Raw genomic sequence first — 7142 nt, forward strand, 5'->3', positions numbered from 1 at the left:
AATATTTCATTTCATTCGATGAATGCTAATTACGAGAGGGTTTGAGGGCTTTCACACAAACGAAATGATCACAAAACAACAAATCACTTCCCTAATGCAGCTAATGGAAATTAACAAACTTTTCTTCGAGATCACTAATCACTAATCAAAATGAAAAGCTTCTAATTCTCATTAACTAATACAAAGCAAAAGAGATTTTTCCTTTTGTTGATGGCAAAGTGCATTAAACAAACTTTGAGAAATGATAACAAACAAATGTGGAAAACCGGTTGACCCCAAACAATTGTGATCTATGTCCGGGTAGTGAAAAGAAATCGAAACAATGTCAAGATTGGTTCAACAACGATCACTTAAATAATCAACCAAAAGCAAGCAAAGAGGAAGGCTCAATCAAACCAATAGCAAGCAGTAAACGAACCTTTGCAAACAAGTAACCAAGAAACGATGATCCAACAAGCTTGGAATAATAAAACTAGGTCACAAAGCAAAAAGGCAAGATTCGCTCAACAAAACTCACAAGAGAGTGCTTCAACCTCCAGACAGTGAAGAGCAAGTCATAAACCAAGTGAGAACAGCAGGGGATAGCAAGACCAACAGGTTCAGGAGGCAGAATTGAAGAAATTCAATTCTACAGGAATCAGCGCGGGTGATACACAGCAACAATGCGCTGATAAAGAACTACGCGTAGCAACAATGCGATGTCAGCACGGAAGTACACGCCTTACCCGCGATGGTCTGATTTACAGAACCATCGCGTCTATTAGGTGTATTAACGCGATGAACGGGAGATCTCATAAAGGGGTGCGTGATGACAGCGCGACTGTTTAATTATAAAACACGATGATGTTCAAAGACAGCCACAATCAAGCCAAAAACTCCCAAACCAAGATAGTCAATATTTAAACAAACAAGGCATCTCCCAGACCAAACCAGGAAACCAAGAAACAGAGAACTAATCCCCAAATTTTGAAAAGAGACCAAAACAAAAACTCAAGGGAGGAATGAACAAAAAGGGACAAAGGCCAGCTCCAAGCTGTTTAGTCCGTAAACCAAACCGGAGATTGACTGAAGTGGCGTTGATCTACTTCGCTAATGCAGAGCAATAGCGTTTCGAAGGCTATCTGGCTGTACTTCAGGCTCCGTCTAAGGTTTACAAATCAAACAAAAAAGCTCCCCAACGGAGTCGCCAAATTGTTGTGGAGGTAAATCCCCTCTGCGGACAAAGGCGATCCCTACTAGCCCAAGTAGGGTCTAGCAACAATCAAACAACGCTAACACGCAGGTTCCTAATTGAAAATTAAAGACCAATGATGAGGGCCTACCTGGATTCCAACACTAGTACTTGTAGAAGAGTCGTCACTCCCGTTCTTTTGCTCCGGCTAGTCACAATCCCCACGATCCTTGTGAACGGGCAACTGCACATGCAAAGAACGACACAAACACAAGCATAAAATCCAATAGATGCAACTATATATCAGTCAGAAAGGATATAACTCAATCACCATTATAAAGACAATAAGAGTGGAACCATAATGATAGTCGTCTATTATTGATAAACAAAGAAGAATACAACCATAGTTCTGACGTCAAATCCTTCTCAAGAGGGTCCAACCAGCAAGTTCCTCAAGCATTCACCCTTGAAGATAGATCCCCCAAAACAAAGCTCTATCACTCACAAGTTCACACAAGATCAAAACACTTCACAACCTTCCTCAAGCTCTCAATCAATCCCACACTTGTCACACCAGCTACCTATCAATCTCACAACACTATCAACAACACTCCAAAGACTAAGAATTCCCAAACTAGCAGCTCATAGTAATGGTGGAGGCTTAAATAGGAGAAGGAGTCTCCATGAATGGTGGGAAGATGAGCTTATCTCCAAGGAAGGTGGCTCAAATGACGAAACAGACATGCCAGAGAAGGGAGGGCGACATATACAAGGCCAACAACCAGGTCTGGAGTCATCTGGAAGGCCGGCTGTTAGAACAAACTCGCCCAGACTGGATCATCGCGGGTACATAACCGTACAGGAGTGCTGACATCGCTACTGCATAATGGAGAAGGTCATGTCATCGCGATCAAATATAAGCAACAGTCGCGTTGTCTCATAAAATCCGACCATCGCGGGAATCATGTGTACTTCCGCGATGGCAACGCGTATGGTCTGTGTTGGATACCTATACCAATAGGTTTCATATTTCATGATTGGCAAGAGAAAATCCAAATATGCTCTGCTTTGAGTTCACAAAGATCCCATATTTCCTAAAAAAAAACAAGAAGGTGTGTAAAGTGTTTCAAATGTTGATGACCTTATTTCAAATTTTGATGGATGATCCAACAGTCTAATCTGGATCATGCCGTGTGTTCAATTTTGTGTTGTAGACTAGAGAAAAAAGTCTGTCCAAACTGTTTAATCTTGGCAGACAACTAGTTTAGGTAGAGAAGAAAAGGATCCCAACAGCTTAATCTGGGACCTTGAAAGAGATAAGGGTAGAAGTAGATAGAAAAAGCAAAAGAAAAAGCCAAGGAAAAGAAAAGGCAAGTAAGGGTCTGCAAGTCCAAATGCACCCTCCAAGAAGAAATAAAATGCTAGGCAAGTAGCTGGGTAGGTAGCAGGGGTTGCAGAAAGGTATCCCTATCATTGCAAGGTTGATGATGGTGGGCAGCAAGGCAAAAGATTACAGCTGGAAGCATGACTAATTTCCCTCACTCCCCTCCAATTTCATTTCTAACATTCCCTCACTGGCCTGAGATTCATGGAAAAGACTAAGTTTTCATAGTGGTTCTTGATCTTTAAAAACCACATTTCTTATCTAAAGTTCTTTTCATTTTGATCTACTCTTGAAACCAAGCTTGTTTCATATAAACTCAATGATTTCCACATCCACTTACCTCCTCCTCCACAACTAACACTAACCCTATTGTACAAATCCCTTATATCGCCTTTCTCCCTAATATTACTAACACCAAGGTGTATAAATCCCAGCATTATCTACATATTCTCCTTTTGGCATTATAGCCAAGTAAATGGTCCAAGGAGACTTCAGTCCACCTGGGACTGTGGTCAACCTTGTCTTGGATGTGCTCTGACCCCTGGTTATGAGCAGAAATCCTGTCCCTCAAGCCCTTACCGTCTCTCTGCTGAAAGCGCACAGAAAACCCCCTTTTCCTATGAAAACCCCTGAAAAGGCCCAAAAAACCCAAAACTGCGAAAAAACCCACTTGCCTATAGTCCTCCGCCCAAAAATTAAACTGAATATTTTATTGCGCTGGCGGGACCCCTCCCCAACATGCTCGACCAGTCGGAAGGCCCGCCAGCCGTCAAATCTCCAGCGCCCAGATCTAAGGGTGGGCGGTCAATTTCAGATCTCGATGTGCCGACATTTAGCGTCCGGGGAAAGCGGTTTTACCTATCCCGTACAATGGACGCGTGGCGGGCGGTAAGGTTGTTCGGAGCCCTCCTCCCACTTACCGCCTTTGCCCAAAGGTGGTGCGGGGAACCCACTTACCGCCACCCCGTATACCGCTACCCCACACGTCATGCCTACACGTCATGTCCACGCCGCTCTGACGTCACCCCGCCGGTGCCCGCCCCATCGTCCCTTGGTCCTCCACGCGGGCCCGCCTTTGCGCCCGCCCGCCACCGTGTCCTGCCGACCTGGCTAACACCTCAGCATCCACGTCACCCCTCACCTGGGCCCCGCCATGACGTCATGCTGACGTCATCGGCGGAAAAGCGCCAAATTCATACTTTTGCCAAATTTACCGTTTTAAACGGCTAAACGCATATTTTTCGCTTATTTTGCATGCGAAGCTGAACTAGCCGTTGTCAAGCCTGCTGCTGCGAAATCTTGCATTCAGCCATCAAATTCGACAAGTAAACCGTTCAAAGTTCGAGGCTTGACTGCATTAAGCCTTTGCAACCCAGCTCGCAAGCTTCCAGGTCGATTTGCCAGGTATTTTGCCGTCTTCTCCCATTCTGCCTGTGAATTCCAATTTTCTGCAAAATCACCATTAAAGTCTGCTAAAAACTCTAAATTTAGCTCTACCTAAGCACCCAAATCAGACATAAGCAACCTGTGCCATCCATTAGCCCCAATTTAGCTCTGTACAAACCAGCTCGCGGGTTAAAACTGCAGAAATCGCCCTGAAGTACCCGGCATTGTTCCTTTTTGCCAAGTACTGGTTACCTACACTCTTCCTGTACAAATACTAATACCTCAGTAAGCATTCCCTTAGACAATCCACATTCCTGAAAATCATCAGTACTTTGCTAGCTTCAGAACAACTTCACACCAGAAGAAGACATCACACCAATTGCACCTACCTGCTGCTCAAAGTCTTCAAGAGATTCATCAAAGCTCTGCATCCTGCTGCACACTTTCAGACTGTATCATGGCAGCATCTGCATCCTCCTCCCTCAGTGTCACTCCACTGAGTCAAACCAATAAGGAACTGGAAGCTATGCCATTAGTTGACAAAGACTGTCTCATAAATGATTTTGAGGGAAACAGAAACTTTTTGAAGACCTTCACCACATTAAGGGAAGACTATAAGGCAGGACTTGGTACAGATGGGATATGGGAGTCAAACCTGCCCTATTACTGCCTCCCAGCTGTGAATGTTTTCCCTGAAATCATTCACTTATGTGCTCAAAATTATGATCAGAAGCACAGAGCTGTCAACACTCAACTAGGGAGGATTTTGTTCTATATAAACGCTGACACCATCAACAAAATGCTGCACTTTGAACAGACAGAGTTATTAGTCCCTTTCTCCATGAGATCTTTAATGGAAGCAGGTGAGAAGATGACCAGTGAAGAGCTGCAGAAGGTCACCAGGAACTACATGTGGCCTGAGAACCAGCCTACAGGGCCACCTCCTTATCCACATGAGCACTTCAATGACTCAGGCAGGCTGCTCCTGGACATGATAGCCTATGTGCTAGGCTACCAGAACAGCAAGCATGTGGATCTAGCCATGCTCGTAATGCTATCTGCCTACAGCCCACGACAACCCCCTGCCCGAAAGTACAACTTTGCCAAGTTCATAGCCAATAGGATCCATGATCAATTGTGCAAACTGGACAGACAAGGAGTCTTTAGATATTCAGCATACATCTACCACCTGTTCATGTATCATCACTCTGAAGCTTTCCCATGCTACATCAGAAGGCTGGACAACAAAGGGGAGAGAAGATCAGTCATATTCTGGACCTCAGTCTATCATGAAATCACAAATTCACCCTACAGCTATTGTGAATTTGTAGATCAGTTTGTATACCCAGTCTCCAGCATACTTATGAAATCCCCTCCACCTAGAATATCAAATGAGATCAAGAAAGCTTTACAGCTTTCTAAGAAGTACAAAATAGGTGATTGGTACCTATATGAACACCACACTGTGTTCAGAGTGTATGGGTGTGAGCTCTGTCCATACAGACTACCCAAGTATGTTCCCATGAGATTATTTGCCTTGGAATATTACAGGCAATTAATCCAGTCAGACCTCACTCACTTCCACAGCTCAAAGAAAAAAGCACACCTTAACTACAAAAATGAGCTGGGCCCTTTTATCATGAATAAGAAGGAAGGATGGGAGGCTGCAGATTTGATCCTAAAAGACAAATATAAGTTGTCTTACAGTTTCCGGTGGGTCCCATATGACCCTCAAGGTTTCATCACTGCCAGGAGAACAAAGTACAGACTCCTAGCCATCAAACACTGCCACTATCCACATCTAGAACAGTATGCAAACTTACAAGAGTGGCAGTTGGATACCCTTGTTGAGAGCTTGTCTGAAGAGGAAAAAATAGCTAAAAATATGAAAGAACTTGAAAAAACTATTGACCTGGACTATGTGATCCAGGTACCTTTCAGGCTGCCTCAAACATCAGGAGGAGGAACCTCAGTTACCAGGACAGCGCCGCCAACAACAGCACCAGGCTTGGATAAGGGAAAGGGAAAAATGGACGCCGAAGATGAAGCAAAAAAGCAGCAGTCAGAGCAGGGAAAGCAACAACCAGAGCAAGAAACAGGGCAGCAAGAAGAACAAACCGGTCTGCCACAAACTGGGCTGCCAGAAACCACCTTATTGCAGACACCACCCCCTCAAGTGGAGCCCCTAACCACTTCAATTTTACAGACCCCGGCACATGAAGAAAGGGGGACCAAAAGACAAAGAGAAGAGTCCACTCCCCTCAGTGGATCCTCCCAACAACCAGAAGCTAAAAGGCAGAGGGCAGACTCCCCAGAAGTAGAAGACATTACTGAAGATGTCTTCAATGATACAGCCAAGGATAGGGAGGGCAGCCAACACACAGGGACTAGCTCCTTTCAGCAGGAGCAGAATTTACAACTTGGCTTGGAGGTATCATCTTCTTCTCAACAAAGCCAGAAGCTCAAAGGTGCTAAGGCCACCTTCAAAGAAATCAAGGCAGCAAATGAACTATTGAGGGCTGAGGTTTACAAACAATTTATAGATGCCACTCCAGCCCAACAAGAAAGATTGATGTCGGTCTACGACTTCAAAGAGGATAAGATGATATTCAGCCATTTTAAACCTAAGGGGCCCAACCCAATGTCCACTGCTGATTTCATCAAAACAAGGGTGGAGGTCTTGGCCAAAGACATACATCCTATGGACCAAATTGAGCTCCATAAGCAGACTGGAGAAATGGTCTATGCCACCTTGGTAGATAAGGCCACATTAGCTCATGAGCTGAAAGAATCCTTGAAGAACACAAATACTCAACTGGATTTTGAGAGATTGTCCTCCAAGGCCAAGGATAACAGGATAAAATCTCTTGAAGAGATTATTGTTGATCTAGGGCATAACCCTAGTGACCCAACCGGGGTGAAAGCCCTCTTGAAGAAAAAGGAGGATGACCTCAATGCCATGAAGAGGAGATTGAAACTGTCACCTACAGAACATCCTCAAACATCTGAACTCCAAAAAGAAAAACAAGTTGATCAACAACTTGATCTACTATTGCAGCAGGATCAAAGGATCCAAGAGCTAGAGAAGGAGCTGGAGAAATCATATCAAGACAAACAGGGAGAATCCACACTACCAACTCCCCCAACAGATTCTACAGCAGCAACAGGCTCTGGGGCAGCAGTGGCCCCTACAACAGCAAA

This window comes from Pinus tabuliformis, chromosome 3_2, assembly GCF_031772625.1.
Source record: "Pinus tabuliformis cultivar Carrire ecotype Pingquan chromosome 3_2, CPIR1, whole genome shotgun sequence".
In the NCBI taxonomy this organism is placed as follows: Eukaryota; Viridiplantae; Streptophyta; class Pinopsida; order Pinales; family Pinaceae; genus Pinus; species Pinus tabuliformis.